The sequence below is a fragment of the Triticum aestivum genome, chromosome 5D (assembly GCF_018294505.1).
Source record: "Triticum aestivum cultivar Chinese Spring chromosome 5D, IWGSC CS RefSeq v2.1, whole genome shotgun sequence".
Classification (NCBI taxonomy): Eukaryota; Viridiplantae; Streptophyta; class Magnoliopsida; order Poales; family Poaceae; genus Triticum; species Triticum aestivum.
This window is the reverse complement of record NC_057808.1, coordinates 553,516,937-553,532,808: the sequence shown is the minus strand read 5'-3', so window position 1 is coordinate 553,532,808 and position 15,872 is coordinate 553,516,937.

Sequence of the window (15,872 nt, the reverse complement as noted above, 5' to 3'; positions counted from 1 at the left end):
TACTTTAAAGCGTATTTGTATAAATAGTGCGATAAGCAACAGGGCTATTTAACATGCCACAACCAAGAGAGAGCTGCGTGTGGGTCCTGAAAACAGGCATAACGATCGTTTGAAGAGACCACCTAGAAACTCCCTTATACATCAATGCTTCTTGCCGTCTTGGTGTATCCGTCCCTTGATAGGTCCGACAATCAGGCCACCAGGAAAGGCCTGGAAAGAGGAAACCTGAAAAAGATGAAAAAGAAAAAGTGAAAGTATGTGGGTCCAGGGAAGGTTGAGCCGTGCTGTGGACCACGATATGGTTATGCGTCCGTGGCAGATTCATGCCATGACTGCTGCTGTGTTCGGTAAAACATCCTTGCTTTATACTTTCAACATATCTTCCCATGTGTTGCTGGTTTACTGACGTTTATAATGATGCAGGAACTCGTATTAGCCATCTGGGCTCTGACGTACAGAAGAAATTGAAAGCAGCCTATACTCTGATAGAGCAGCTGTATACCGGTGCGCAGCGGATCATCTGCACCGCTTCACACAATAAACCTCCTCCAACATTGATCAAGGACACCTTAGAAAGGCTATCCATGCTGCCTGCCTGGGTTGAAGAACTAAAGAAAGCTGTGGCAAGGGCCGGAGCTCTGACCGCTCTAACCCGGGCAAAGGCGTGGGTGCTTGATCTTGATCCGGTGGATGTGGCTAAAGGCTTCCCAAGCTTAAAAGAAGACGGATCAGAATTTGGCCAGGAGGATCTCCGCGCCATACACCGGGAAGTACGTCCACTGGCTTGTCAATTGACTGAAGAAGCTGATCTCTCATACTATCAGGCAAGTTATGATGACAAGAACAAACAGGTTGCTGCACCAATTCCGGAAGCGCAAAATCTGATCCCTCCAATCCGTAAGCACACTTATGCCCCTGATATTGAACCGTCCACCCTTATAAGCGACGAAGCTGTGTTCCAAGCGTTAACTGGAATCGACTGGACAACTATTGACTTCCAGCCGCTGGGTAGAGACGAAGAGGATGAACCGGTGCAAGATGATCTGCAGCCGTCAGGGCAAGCTAGTGATCAATCATAATCCGGAGGCCGGTTTAGCCTTCTACATGCTGCAACACATATTTGAGAAAACCATTATCCTTTTGGGCACTGAAACGCCTTGTAATAGGCTAGTTAAAACACTTGGTCTGTTATGCCTTCGTGCATATTTATCTGCGACTGATGCTTGCTTAATCCGACATGCTTAAGATATGATGTTCATAATCCATAGCCATTCATTCAAGCTGTTCCTGCAGATGAGAAGCTTAAAGCGCCCTGGTGGTTTACCACCGGGCGGGTCATGATACCCAAATACATATATATGACCAAGGTTTATAACCAAGGTTGTAAAGATAACCAAATATGGAAATATATGATACCTGTGACCTTTAGGCATAATGTTGGTTGACCAACTTTGTAGTGAGGGTCATAACCCTAATCTGGAGTATAAGTAACTCCTGTTATATGATACTGGTTGACAATAAAACTGTTCCGGGTTATGATAAACACTGGTTTATTCTATACTGGTGACTTTGAGTCAAAACCAGACCGGGCTGATAGTCTCCGGATTATAACTTGATCATGTACTGACAACTTGTAGTTGACAGCCTAACCGGGTTGATAAACACCGGTTTGAAAACATCACAAATCTTATCAAAAGAAATAAAAACTTAGCAAAAGGCAAATAAAACCGTTGTAGTCGAGGCTTTTCACGGGCTGACAGGCCCCAAATTCGAGGCTTTTCATGGGCTGCCAGGCCACTGAGTTAAACCATTTTTGCAAAGCCTTTTAAGATGGTCCTCAATCCTTAACCAATCATCGTTTTAACTTGACAAGTTCAGGGTCTTCATTTTAGAGTAACTTGTCAAAGTTCGAAGGGTCATACCAGGTTTACCTGGGCGGAGTGACTTACTTAAATAGGCAGGTTAACCCGGGGTTTTAGGTGTATACACCAGGTTTCCAAGCCATGGCTTGATAGCCTGTTACAAGTGTAGATTCTTAGTTCATTTTGACAGCAAAGAATCCCCAAGCAACATTGTGAGCTGTGCTCAGTGGGTGCCTATGTTTGAGCTGTTGTTTTACAACACTCTCTTTGGCCCCAGATTGATGTGGCTTTGAGCCGATCAAGAGGTGTGACTGTGGTTCGGATACGACCAAGCCCCCAAGTGATGCTGTGGCATTGCGCCGATCAAGAGGTGTAGCTATGGTTCGGATACGACCAAGCCCCCAAGTGATGCTATGGCATTGCGCCGATCAAGAGGTGTAGCTATGGTTCGGATACGACCAAGCCCCCAAGTGATGCTGTGGCATTGCGTCGATCAAGAGGTGTAGCTATGGTTCGGATACGACCAAGCCACCAAGTGATGCTGTAGCATTGCGCCGATCAAGAGGTGTAGCTATGGTTTGGATACGACCAAGCCCCCAAATGATGTAATATAAAGCTTTGAAAATCTGAATCAAGGGGTAAACCGGACGCCGCTTTATAAACAGAAGCTCCATGTAACCACACATGATGTAAGAAAATCAACAGATACCCCGCTTTAGCTGAGGTTCCGGTTTATTATATTGATCATAATATACACATTGTCATAATATGTACATAAGGAGAGCCTATGGCTCAAGTATAGTAAGGCCGAAGATGAGCAATATTCCACGGCCGGTTGGTCTCCTCCTCTGATTTACGTGAGTCTTTGCGCTCTCGAACATCGATTAGATAGTATGACCCGTTGTGTAGATTCTTGCTGACCACAAAGGGTCCTTCCCAAGGGGGGGATAGCTTGTGCATGTCCGTCTGATCCTGGATGAGTTGAAGCACCAAATCGCCTTCTTGAAAGGTTCTGGTTCTAACCCGGCGGCTATGGTAACGACGCAGATCTTGCTGATAAATCGCCGAACGGGCTGCCGCCATGTCACGCTCCTCATCTAACAGGTCAAGAGATTCCTGCCGTGCCTTCTCATTGTCAGCTTCAACATATGCCGCTACACGAGGTGAGTCATGACGGATGTCACTAGGAAGAACCGCTTCCGCTCCATAAACCATGAAGAACGGTGTGTATCCTGTCGATCTGTTGGGTGTGGTATTGATGCTCCATAACACAGAAGGTAACTCCTCAACCCAACAACCCGGCGTCCGTTGCAAAGGAACCATAAGCCGGGGTTTGATGCCTCTCAAGATCTCTTGATTGGCCCTCTCCGCTTGACCATTGGACTGGGGGTGAGCCACTGATGACACGTCAAGCCGGATGTGCTCACGTTGACAGAACTCCTTCATGGCACCCTTTGACAGATTGGTACCATTGTCTGTTATAATGCTGTGTGGAAAGCCAAACCGGAAGATCACCTTTTTGATGAATTGAACCGCCGTAGCTGCATCACAGTTACTAACTGGCTCTGCCTCCACCCACTTCGTGAACTTATCGACCGCCACCAAAAGGTGGGTCTTCTTGTCCTTGGATCTCTTGAAAGGCCCAACCATATCCAGGGCCCAAGTTGCAAACGGCCAGGTGATTGGAATCATCCTCAATTCTTGAGCCGGTACATGAGCGCGCCTTGAGAATTTCTGACAGCCATCACATCTTTTGACCAAGTCCTCGGCATCAGTATGAGCTGTCAACCAATAGAAACCGTGACGAAACACCTTGGCCACCAAAGATTTTCAACCGGCGTGGTGACCACAATCTCCTTCGTGGATCTCACACAAAATTTCACGGCCTTCCTCAGGAGACACACATCGTTGAAACGCCCCTGTCACACTGCAATGATGTAACTCTCCATTGATAATAGTCATGGACTTGGACCGCCGGATTATCTGCCTGGCCAAAGTTTCATCCTTTGGTAACTCGCCCCGGTTCATATACGCCAGATATGGAACCGTCCAATCTGGGATAACATGAAGAGCTGCCACCAACTGAGCCTCCGGATCAGGAACAGCCAAGTCCTCTTCACCAGGGAGCTTCACGGACGGATTATGCAAAACATCCAGGAAGACATTAGGTGGAACCGGTTTACGTTGGGAACCCAGGCGGCTTAAAGCGTCCGCCGCTTCATTCTTTCGCCGGTCCACATGATCCACCTGATAACCTTTAAAGTGACCTGCAATAATATCCACCTCACGACGATATGCTACTATTAGTGGGTCCTTGGAATCCCAAGTGTCGGACACTTGTTGAGCCACCAGATCCGAGTCACCGAAGCACTTAACTCGGCTTAGGTTCATCTCCTTAGCCATCCGAAGACCATGGAGTAAAGCCTCATATTCAGCTGCATTGTTAGTGCAAGGGAACATTAAATGGAGAACATAACAAAACTTATCACCTCGTGGGGAAGTTAATACGACTCCAGGCCCCGAGCCCTCCAATTGCCTGGACCCATCAAAATGAATAGTCCAATAAGTATGATCCGGCTTCTCCTCTGACGCTTGTAATTCTGTCCAATCATTGATGAAATCCACAAGTGCCTGAGATTTGATCGCCGTTCGGGGTATGCATTTCAACCCGTGAGGCCTGAGCTCTATAGCCCACTTAGCAATCCGGCCAGTTGCTTCCCTGTTCTGGATTATATCTCCCAACGGAGCAGAGCTGACCACCGTGATGGGATGACCTTGGAAATACTGCTTAAGCTTCCGGCTTGCCATAAAAACCCCATACACCAACTTTTGCCAATGCGGGTACCTCTGCTTGGACTCAATAAGTACCTCACTGATATAGTAGACCGGCCATTGAACCGGATATTCCTTTCCGGCCTCCTTGCGCTCCACCACAATAGCCACACTAATAGCCCGGGCGTTAGCTGCCACATATAGCAACAATGGCTCTTTGTCAACCGGAGAAGTGAGAACCGGCGGATTAGCCAGCTGCCGCTTTAAGTCCTCAAATGCTTCATTAGCGGCGTCACTCCAGACGAAGTTATCCGTTTTCTTCAGCATCTGATACAAAGGAATGGCCTTCTCGCCAAGGCGACTGATAAACCGGCTCAACGAGGCAATCCGTCCTGCCAGGCGTTGAACATCATTAATACACTTCGGTTTGGCCAAGGAGGTGATGGCCGTGATCTTTTCCGGATTAGCTTCAATACCCCGGTTAGACACCAAAAAACCCAAGAGCTTGCGGGCAAGTACACCAAAGACGCACTTGGCCGGATTAAGCATCATTTTGTAAACCCGCAGGTTATCGAAGGTTTCCTTCAAGTCATCAATCAATGTCTCCTTCTTCCTTGATTTCACCACAATATCATCCACATAGGCGTGAACATTGCGTCCGATCTGTTTATGAAGACAATTCTGCACACACCGTTGATAAGTCGCCTGGGCACTCTTGAGCCCAAAGGGCATGGACACATAGCAGAAGGCTCCAAAGGGAGTTACGAAGGCTGTCTTCTCTTGGTCCTTAACTACCATTTTGATCTGATGATAACTAGAATATGCATCCAAAAAGCTCAAACGCTCGCAACCTGCCGTAGCATCAATAATTTGGTCAATACGAGGGATGGCAAAAGGATCTGCTGGACAAGCTTTGTTAAGGTCTGTGTAGTCCACACACATACGCCAAGTGACGTTCTTTTTAAGGACCAGCACCGGATTAGCCAACCACTCAGGATGGAATACTTCAACGATAAATCCAGCCGCCAAGAGCCTGGCTACTTCTTCTCCAATAGCTTTGCGTCTTTCTTCATTGAACCGGCGGAGAAACTGCTTGACCGGTTTATACTTGGGATCAACATTGAGAGTGTGCTCAGCGAGTTCTCTCGGTACACCTGGCATGTCAGAAGGCTTCCATGCAAAGATGTCCCGATTCTCACGGATGAACTCGATGAGCACGCTTTCCTATTTTGGATCCAAGTTAGTGCTGATGCTAAACTTCTTGGACGAATCGCCAGGCACGAAGTCAACAAGCTTAGTCTCATCAGCCGATTTAAACTTCAGGGACGGATCATGCTCTGTAGTTGGTTTCTTCAACGAAGTCATATCTGCCGGATCAACATTGTCCTTGTAAAACTTCAACTCTTCTGTCGCACAAACCGACTCAGCATAAGCCGCATCACCTTCTTCACACTCCAGAGCAATCTTGCGGCTCCCATGCACGGTTATAGTTCCCTTGTGACCCGGCATCTTGAGCTGCAGATAGACATAACAAGCCCATGCCATAAACTTAGCATAAGCTGGCTGTCCAAATAGGGCATGATACGGGCTTCTGATTTTCACCACTTCAAAGGTCAAGGTTTCTGATCTCGAGTCATGCTCATCTCCAAAAGCCACCTCCAGAGCTATCTTACCAACAGGATATGCCGACTTACCAGGCACCACACCATGGAACACCGTATTGGACGGTTTAAGATTTTTATCTGTTAACCCCATGCGATGGAAAGTTTCATAATAAAGGATATTGATACTACTCCCTCCATCCATGAGTACCTTAGTGAACTTATAACCTCCCACTTGAGGTGGCACCACCAGAGCCAGATGACCCGGATTGTCAACCCGGGGTGGATGATCTTCTCTACTCCACACAATCGGCTGCTCGGACCAGCGCAAATAACGGGGCACCGCCGGTTCAACGGCATTCACCGCCCTTTTATGAAGCTTCTGATTGCGCTTGTCCAAGCTAGTGGTGAAGACATGATACTGCCGGCTATTCAACTGCTTCGGGTTGCTCTGGTAACCCGACTGCTGCTGCTGCTGATTGCCCTGATGATTATAGCCACCTTGGTTACCCTGATTACTTTGACTGTTATGTCCACCCTGATTGCCGTGGAAGCCTGAACCGGAATTTCCTCCACCATAACCCGGCCCATGAGACCCGGGGCCCGAACCGCCTCCTGGTCCATGATCATACCGGAAAGAATCAGAATTTTTGAACTCTGGCATGATGTAACAATCTTTCCAGAGGTGCGTGGACAGGATCTCCTTCGTCCCATGCTTCGGACAGGGCTGGTTCAACAGATAAGACAAACGGTCCGGATTAGGACTTGGCCCTCCACCGCGCTGGGGCGGTTTACCCTTACGCCGCTGGCCCTTGTCATGTGTATTAGTATTAGCCACAAAGTCTAAACCATGGTCCGCCTTACGCTTGCCGCCATTTCCATGACCCGCCGGGTTGTGGTGCTGCCCCTTGGTGTTGCCGGTCTTTTTTCCCTTCCCTGTCTTATCATCATCAGACTCGGGATCCTTGGTACTATCAGAGTCGGCATACTTCACCAGTGCAGCCATGAGGGTTCCCATGTCATTACAATGACGTTTGAGCCATCCCAACTTCAACTTCAGGGGTTCAAACCGGCAATTGCCCTCCAGTGTTAAAACTGCGCAGTCAGCGTTGATGCGATCCGATGAATGCAAAATCTCCGAGACCCGGCGCACCCAATGGGTTGTTGACTCTCCTTCCTCCTGGACACAGGCAGCTAAGTCCACAATTGACATGGGCTGCTTGCATGTATCCTTGAAATTCTGAATAAACCGGGCTCTCAACTCGGCCCATGACCTGATAGAATTAGCCAGTAAGCTCTTTAGCCAAGTGCGGGCCGTCCCTTCTAGCATCATGGTGAAGTATTTCGCACACGCCGCATCATCCACATCCAGCATCTCCATGGCCATCTCATAGCTTTCGACCCATGTTTCAGGGGATAAATCGGCGGTGTAATTCGGCACCTTGCGCGGGCCCTTGAAATCCTTGAGCAGGCGCACATTGCGCAACGCCGGGACGAGACACGGCACTCCCAAAGAACTAGAGGTAACCCCTGGTTCCACCGATGTGGTTGGACGAACTGGAGTAAGCTGACGGGCTTCATGCTGCGTCACTAACTCGGCTTCTCTGCGTGCCCAAGCCCGGTCCACCACCTCCTGAGCATGACCAGCACCACCCGCCGGATCACGGTTCCGCGCATTGCTTGACACTGCCGGTTCATCCATACGCCTGCTGTAACTCCGGCTTGGACGGGGAGTGGAATGAATCCGATCGCGGCTATATGAACAAGCCTCCTGTTGAACCAAGGCTGTCTGAAGAAGCTCCTTAACCCGACGCGTCTCGACCGCCGCCGGAGAATCGCCTTCGATCGGGATGGCCGCCAGTCGTGAAGCGGCAGCGACAATGTTGTCCATCGGGTTAGAGTAATGACCCGGTGGCGTGGGGACATGCGGTGTTACAATGTTGTTCTGACGAGGCGGATCCACCAAACGTGGCTGAACCGACGCCCCTGCTCCAGGTGCCTCCGCCCGGTTTACCACCGGCGGATTACTGGTCCCTGCTCCTGGGGTGCTAAAGAGATTTCTAGCTTCATAAACCGGTGGCAGGCGAGATCTGTACCTCCTCTTCAGGACTTTGTTCGACGCACTCTGATCCAGCATAATCTGGTAAGCTTGTGCATCCAAAGCGGCGCGCTCCGCGGCCATCCTGGTATCCTCAGCTGCTAAGTCGGCTTTGGCCTAGGTGATCTGATCTTTCACTTTCGCGATTTCCGCATTGTGTGCATCCTGATCCGCCGGGTTAACCTCCGCCATCAGTGTTGCCAACACGTCAAACAAATCAGATAGAACCTGAGCTGGCGGTCGCACAGGGCCTCCTGCCCTGGCCGCTGTTGCCGCCGTCGATCCGGAAATCATCGCCGCTGCGGTCGAAGAGTGGAGCGCCGGTTGCGTACCGGCCATGAAGATCGCAACCCGGTTTGGCAGATCAAAGGGGTCCGGAATACTGTCGCCATTGGAACAGCCCCCAATCCGGCCATCTTGTAACTAATATAACGACTCGGTCTCTTCGGTCGATGACTCGTCGCCGGAATAAACGACGGTCTCACCACCAGATTCCAATCTATCCTTAGATTCCTCTCCATGGATAACTCCCACGAAGGCACGCTTCATGACAGGCTTGACCCGGGCAGATCTCGCACGCTGAGCCGTTTCAACGAGGTCGGTGCAGATGTCCGGCTCAGGGCCCAGTTCGCCGATCTTGCCAATGAAAACGTGTATGCCACCAAAGGGGACCCGGTACCCGTACTCGATTGAGCTGGCCTCGGGGCCCCAGCCTGCATCGTCGATGTAGAGCTTGCCGCGATGACTCTTGGTCATCCGGCCCACAGCGTAACCCTTGAGTCCTTTGAAGTTGCCCTCCAAGAACTTGAAACCATCGTGCGATAGCCCCACGGTGGGCACCAACTATCGTGGTTTTGTCACGGCAGATGTCCTAGAGAAAGGACTTAGTCATGGAGCCATCGCTATGGGTTAACTTAAAGGGGTTAAAGCGGACAAGGGATGCAAGAGAGTTTTATACTAGTTCGGCCCCTTACGATGAAGGTAAAAGCCTACGTCTAGTTGTGATGGAATTGCTGGGGTTTCGATGACCAGGGAGCGAATACGCTTTGCCTGAGTCTCGAGTTGTTGTCTGTTGTTCTTGAACCGCCGCCGGGTCGTCCCCTTATATACATGGGTTGACCCCCGTCGGTTTACAGAATCCCGAGGCCGGCTCATAATCGTGTCCGGCTCGGTCTCTGCTACTTCTATCTTACAACACAAGTCTACATATCAACGCCGGTTTATGTCTACGGGCCATAAACCGGCTTTGGGCCCTGGGCCTTCATAAAGCGTCACCGTCTATCTTCATGGACTTCAGATACACATGAACTACTTATGGGGTTAACCCGGCCTCTCCTGGCCGGTTTATGCCTAGTGGTAATATCCCCAACAAATATGATTAATTGAACTTTAATTTATCATGAACGTAGTACCTGATAGTATTTTGCATGTCTATGTTGTTGTAGATAAATGGCCCGTGCTACTGTTCCATTGAATTTTATTGCGTTCCTAGAGAAAGCTAAGTTGAAAGATGATGGTAGCAACTACACAGACTGGGTCCGTAACTTGAGGATTATCCTCATTGCTGCACAGAAGAATTATGTCCTGGAAGCACCGCTAGGTGTAAAGCCCGCTGCAGGAGCAACACCAGATGTTATGAACGTCTGGCAGAGCAAAGCTTATGACTACTTGATAGTTCAGTGTGCCATGCTTTACGGCTTAGAATCGGGACTTCAACGACATTTTGAACGTCATGGAGCATATGAGATGTTCCAGGAGTTGAAGTTAATATTTCAAGCAAATGCCCGGATTGAGAGATATGAAGTCTCCAATAAGTTCTACAGCTGTAAAATGGAGGAGAATAGTTCTGTCAGTGAACATATACTCAGAATGTCTGGGTACCACAACCACTTGACTCAACTGGGAGTTAATCTTCCTGATGATAGTGTCATTGACAGAGTTCTTCAATCACTTCCACCAAGCTACAAGAGCTTCGTGATGAACTATAATATGCAAGGGATGGATAAGACAATTCCCGAGATCTTCGCAATGCTAAAGGCTGTGGAGGTAGAAATCAAGAGGGAGCATCAAGTGTTGATGGTCAACAAGATCACCAGTTTCAAGAAAAAGGGGAACTTCAAAAAGAACGGCAAGCAAGTTGCTGCTCAAGTGAAGAAGCCCAAGTCTGGACCTAAGCCTGAGACTGAGTGCTTCTACTGCAAAGGAACTGGTTAGTCACTGGAAGCGGAACTGCCCCAAGTATTTGGCGGATAAGAAGGATGGCAAAGTGAACGGTATATTTGATGTACATGTTATTGATGTGTACTTAACTAATGCTCGCAGTAGCGCCTGGGTATTTGATACTGGTTTTGTTGCTAATATTTGCAACTCGAAACAGGGGCTACGGATTAAGCGAAGATTATCTAAGGACGAGGTGACGATGCGCGTGGGAAATGGTTCCAAAGTCGATGTGATCGCCGTCGGCACGCTACCTCTAGATCTACCTTCGGGATTAGTTTTAGACCTGAATAATTGTTATTTGGTGCCAGCGTTAAGCATGAACATTATATCTGGATCTTGTTTGATGCGAGACCGTTATTCATTTAAATCAGAGAATTATGGTTGTTCTATTTATATGAGTAATATCTTTTATGGTCATGCACCCTTGATGAGTGGTCTATGTTTACTAAATCTTGATAGTAGTGATACACATATTCATAGTATTGAAGCCAAAAGATATAAGTTTAATAATGATAGTGCAACTTATTTGTGGCACTGACGTTTAGGTCATATTGGTGTAAAGCGCATGAAGAAACTCCATGCTGATGGGCTTTTGGAATCACTTGATGCTTGCGAACCATGCCTCATGGGCAACATGACTAAGACTCCGTTCTCCGGAACAATGAAGTGAGCAACAGACTTGTTGGAAATAATACATACTGATGTATGCGGTCCAATGAGTGTTGATGCTCGCGGCGGGTATTGTTATTTTCTGACCTTCACAGATGATTTGAGCAGATATGGGTATATCTACTTAATGAAACATAAGTCTGAAATATTTGAAAAGTTCAAAGAATTTCAGAGTGAAGTGGAAAATCATCGTAATAAGAAAATAAAGTTTCTACGATCTGATCGTGGAGGAGAATATTTGAGTTACGATTTGGTCTTCATTTGAAACAATGCGGAATAGTTTCGCAACTCACGCCACCCGGAACACCACAGCGTAATGGTGTGTCCGAACGTCGTAATCGTACTTTATTAGATATGGTGCGATCTATGATGTCTCTTACTGATTTACCGCTATCTTTTTGGGGTTATGCTTTAGAGACGGCTGCATTCACGTTAAATAGGGCACCATCTAAATCCGTTGAGACGACGCCTTATGAACTGTGGTTTGGCAAGAAACCCAAGTTGTCGTTTCTTAAAGTTTGGGGCTGCAATGCTTATGTGAAAAAGCTTCAACCTGATAAGCTCGAACCCAAATCGAAGAAATGTGTCTTCATAGGATACCCAAAGGAGACTGTTGGGTACACCTTCTATCATAGATCCAAAGGCAAGATATTCGTTGCTAAGAATGGATCCTTTCTAGAGAAGGAGTTTCTCTCGAAAGAAGTGAGTGGGAGGAAAGTAGAACTTGATGAGGTAACTGTACCTGCTCCCTTATTGGAAAGTAGTTCATCACAGAAATCAGTTCCAGTGATTTCTACACGAGTAAGTGAGGAAGCTAATGATGATGATCATGAAACTTCTGATCAAGTTACTACCGAACCTCATAGGTCAACCAGAGTAAGATCCTCACCAGAGTGGTACGGTAATCCTGTTCTGGAGGTCATGTTACTTGAAACGAACCTATGAACTATGCGGAAGCGATGATGAGCCGAGATTCCGTGAAATGGCTCGAGGCCATGAAATCTGAGATGGGGTCCATGTATGAGAACAAAGTGTGGACTTTGGTTGACTTGCCCGATGATCGGCAAGCCATAGAGAATAAATGGATGTTCAAGAAGAAGACTGGCGCTGACGGTAATGTTACTGTCTACAAAGCTCGACTTGTTGCGAAAGGTTTTCGACAAGTTCAAGGAGTTGACTACGATGAGACTTTCTAACCCGTAGCGATGCTTAAGTCCGTTCGAATCATGTTAGCAATTGCCGCATTTTATGATTATGAAATTTGGCGAATGGATGTCAAAACTGCATGCCTTAATGGATATCTTAAAGAAGAGTTGTATATGATGCAACCAGAAGGTTTTGTCGATCCAAAAGGTGCTAACAAAGTGTGCAAGCTCCAGCGATCCATTTATGGACTGGTGCAAGCCTCTCGGAGTTGGAATATACGCTTTGATAGTGTGATCAAAGCATATGGTTTTATACAGACTTTTGGAGAAGCCTGTATTTACAAGAAAGTGAGTGGGAGCTCTGTAGCATTTCTGATATTATATGTAGATGACATATTGTTGATTGGAAATGATACTGAATTTCTGAATAGCATAAAAGGATACTTGAATAAGAATTTTTCAATGAAAGACCTCGGTGAAGCTGCTTATATATTGGGCATCAAGATCTATAGAGATAGATCAAGACGTTTAATTGGACTTTCACAAAGCACATACCTTGATAAACTTTTGAAGCAGTTCAAAATGGATCAAGCAAAGAAAGGGTTCTTGCCTGTGTTACAAGGTGTGAAATTGAGTCAGACTCAATGCCCGACCACTGCAGAAGATAGAGAGAAAATGGAAGTCATTCCCTTTGCTTCAACCATAGGTTCTATCATGTAGGCAATGCTGTGTACCAGACCTGATGTGTGCCTTGCTATTAGTTTAGCAGGGAGGTACCAAAGTAATCCAGGAGTGGGTCACTGGACAGCGGTCAAGATCATCCTGAAGTACCTGAAAAGGACTAAGGATATGTTTCTCGTTTATGGAGGTGACAAAGAGCTCGTCGTAAACGGTTACGTCGATGCAATCTTTGACACTGATCCAGATGACTCTAAGTCACAAACCGGATACGTATTTATATTAAATTGTGGATCTGTCAGTTGGTGCAGTTCCAAGCAGAGCGTCGTGGCGGGATCTACGTGTGAAGTGGAGTACATAGCTGCTTCGGAAGCAACAAATGAAGGAGTTCATATCCGATCTAGGTGTCATACCTAGTGCATCGGGTCCAATGAATATCTTTTGTCACAATACTGGTGCAATTGCTTTGGCAAAGGAATCCAGATTTCACAAGAGAACCAAGCACATCAAGAGACGCTTCAATTCCATCCGCGATCAAGTCAAGGAGGGAGACATAGAGATTTGCAAGATACATACAGATCTAAATGTTGCAGACCCGTTGAATAAGCCTCTCTCATGAGCAAAACATGATCAACACCAAGACTCCATGGGTGTTAGAATCATTACTGTGTAATCTAGATTATTGACTCTAGTGCAAGTGGGAGACTGAAGGAAATATGCCCTAGAGGCAATAATAAAGTTTTTATTTATATTTCCTTATGTCATGATAAATGTTTATTATTCATGCTAGAATTGTATTAACCGGAAACTTAGTACATGTGTGAATACATAGACAAACAGAGTGTCACTAGTATGCTTGTACTTGACTAGCTCGTTAATCAAAGATGGTTAAGTTTCCTAGCCATAGACAAGAGTTGTCATTTGATGAACGGGATCACATCATTAGAGAATGATGCGATTGACTTGACCCATCCTTTATCTTAGCACTATGATCATTTAGTTTATTGCTATTGCTTTCTTCATGACTTATACATGTTCCTATGCCTATGAGATTATGCAACTCCCGAATACCAGAGGAACACTTAGTGTGCTATCAAACGTCACAACGTAACTGGGTGATTATAAAGATGCTCTACAGGTGTCTTCGATGGTGTTTGTTGGGTTGGCATAGACCGAGATTAGGATTTGTCACTCCGATTGTCGGAGAGGTATCTCTGGGCCCTCTCGGTAATGCATATCACTATAAGCCTTGCAAGCAATGTGACTAATGAGTTAGTTGTGGGATATTGCATTACGGAACGAGTAAAGAGACTTGCCGGTAACGAGATTGAACTAGGTATTGAGATACCGACGATCGAATCTCGGGCAAGTAACATACCGATGACAAAGGGAACAACATATGTTGTTATGCGGTTTGACCGATAAAGATCTTCATAGAAAATGTAGGAACCAATATGAGCATCCAGGTTCTGCTATTGGTTATTGACCGGAAGTGAGACTCGCTCATGTCTACATAGTTCTCGAACCCGTAGGGTCCGCACGCTTAACGTTTAATGACGATCATTATTATGAGTTTATGTGTTTTGATGTACCGAAGGTAGTTCGGAGTCCTGGATGTGATCATGGACATGACGAGGAGTCTCGAAATGGTCGAGACATGAATATTAATATATTGGAAGGTTATGTTTGGACACCGGAATGGTTTCGGATGAGTTTGGGCATTTACCGGAGTACCGGGGGGTTACCGGAACCCCCCGGGGGCTTAATGGGCCTACATGGGCTTTAGTGGAAGAGAGAGGAGGAGGCCAAGAGGTGGGGTGCGCCCCCCCAAGCCCAATCCGAATTGGGAAGGGGGGCGGCCCCCCTTTCCTTCTCCCTCTCTTCCCCTTCCTTCCCCTCCTAGTTGGACTAGGAAAGGGGGAAAACCTACTCCTAGTAGGAGTAGGATCCCCCCCTTGGGGGCGCACCATGGGGCCGGCCAGCCCCCTCCTCCCCTCCTTTATATACGGGGGAGGGGGCACCCCATAGACACACAAGTTGATTGTTTAGCCGTGTGCGGTGCCTCCCTCCACAGATTTCCACCTCGGTCATATCGTTGTAGTGCTTAGGCGAAGCCCTGCGTCGGTAACTTCATCATCATCACCGTCATCACGCCGTCGTGCTGACGAAACTCTCCCTCGGCCTCAGCTGGATCTAGAAGTTCGAGGTACGTCACCGAGCTGAACATGTGCAGATCACGGAGGTGCCGTGCGTTCGGTACTTGATCGGTTGGATCGCGAAGACGTTCGACTACATCAACCGGTACGTAGACACTCTCTCCCCGCTCATTGCTATGCATCTCCTAGATAGATCCTGCGTGATCGTAGGAAGTTTTTGGAAATACCGCATTCCCCAACACCATGTTAGTGTTGCTCGACTCTACAAGTAATTTAAACTCGCTTAGCAATAAGACAAACGATCCTAGTAGCCTGATAACCATATAAAACTCATAATAACATTTGGTTAAGTTCCTTATAACCACTCCAATAATTTGTTATGTTTGGCAATGAACATAATACTCCAATTGTCGAAGCACCCCAAGGAAAATATTCAGAAAGAAAAGTGAGGATTTAAATCTGAAAAATTACCTCCTACTTGAATACTTCAAGAATTTAAACAAGCATGTGGATGTGGTAACTCATGCGAGGATTTAAGATGGTCTTCGTACATCAGTTCGCTCCCAATTTCCACCCACTCCCTTCTCTAATAAGATGGTGAAAGATTCCCAATTTCCACCCACTCCCTGCAAGAATGAGAGGCATGGAAGCGTATGCATCTCAGCAGGGAC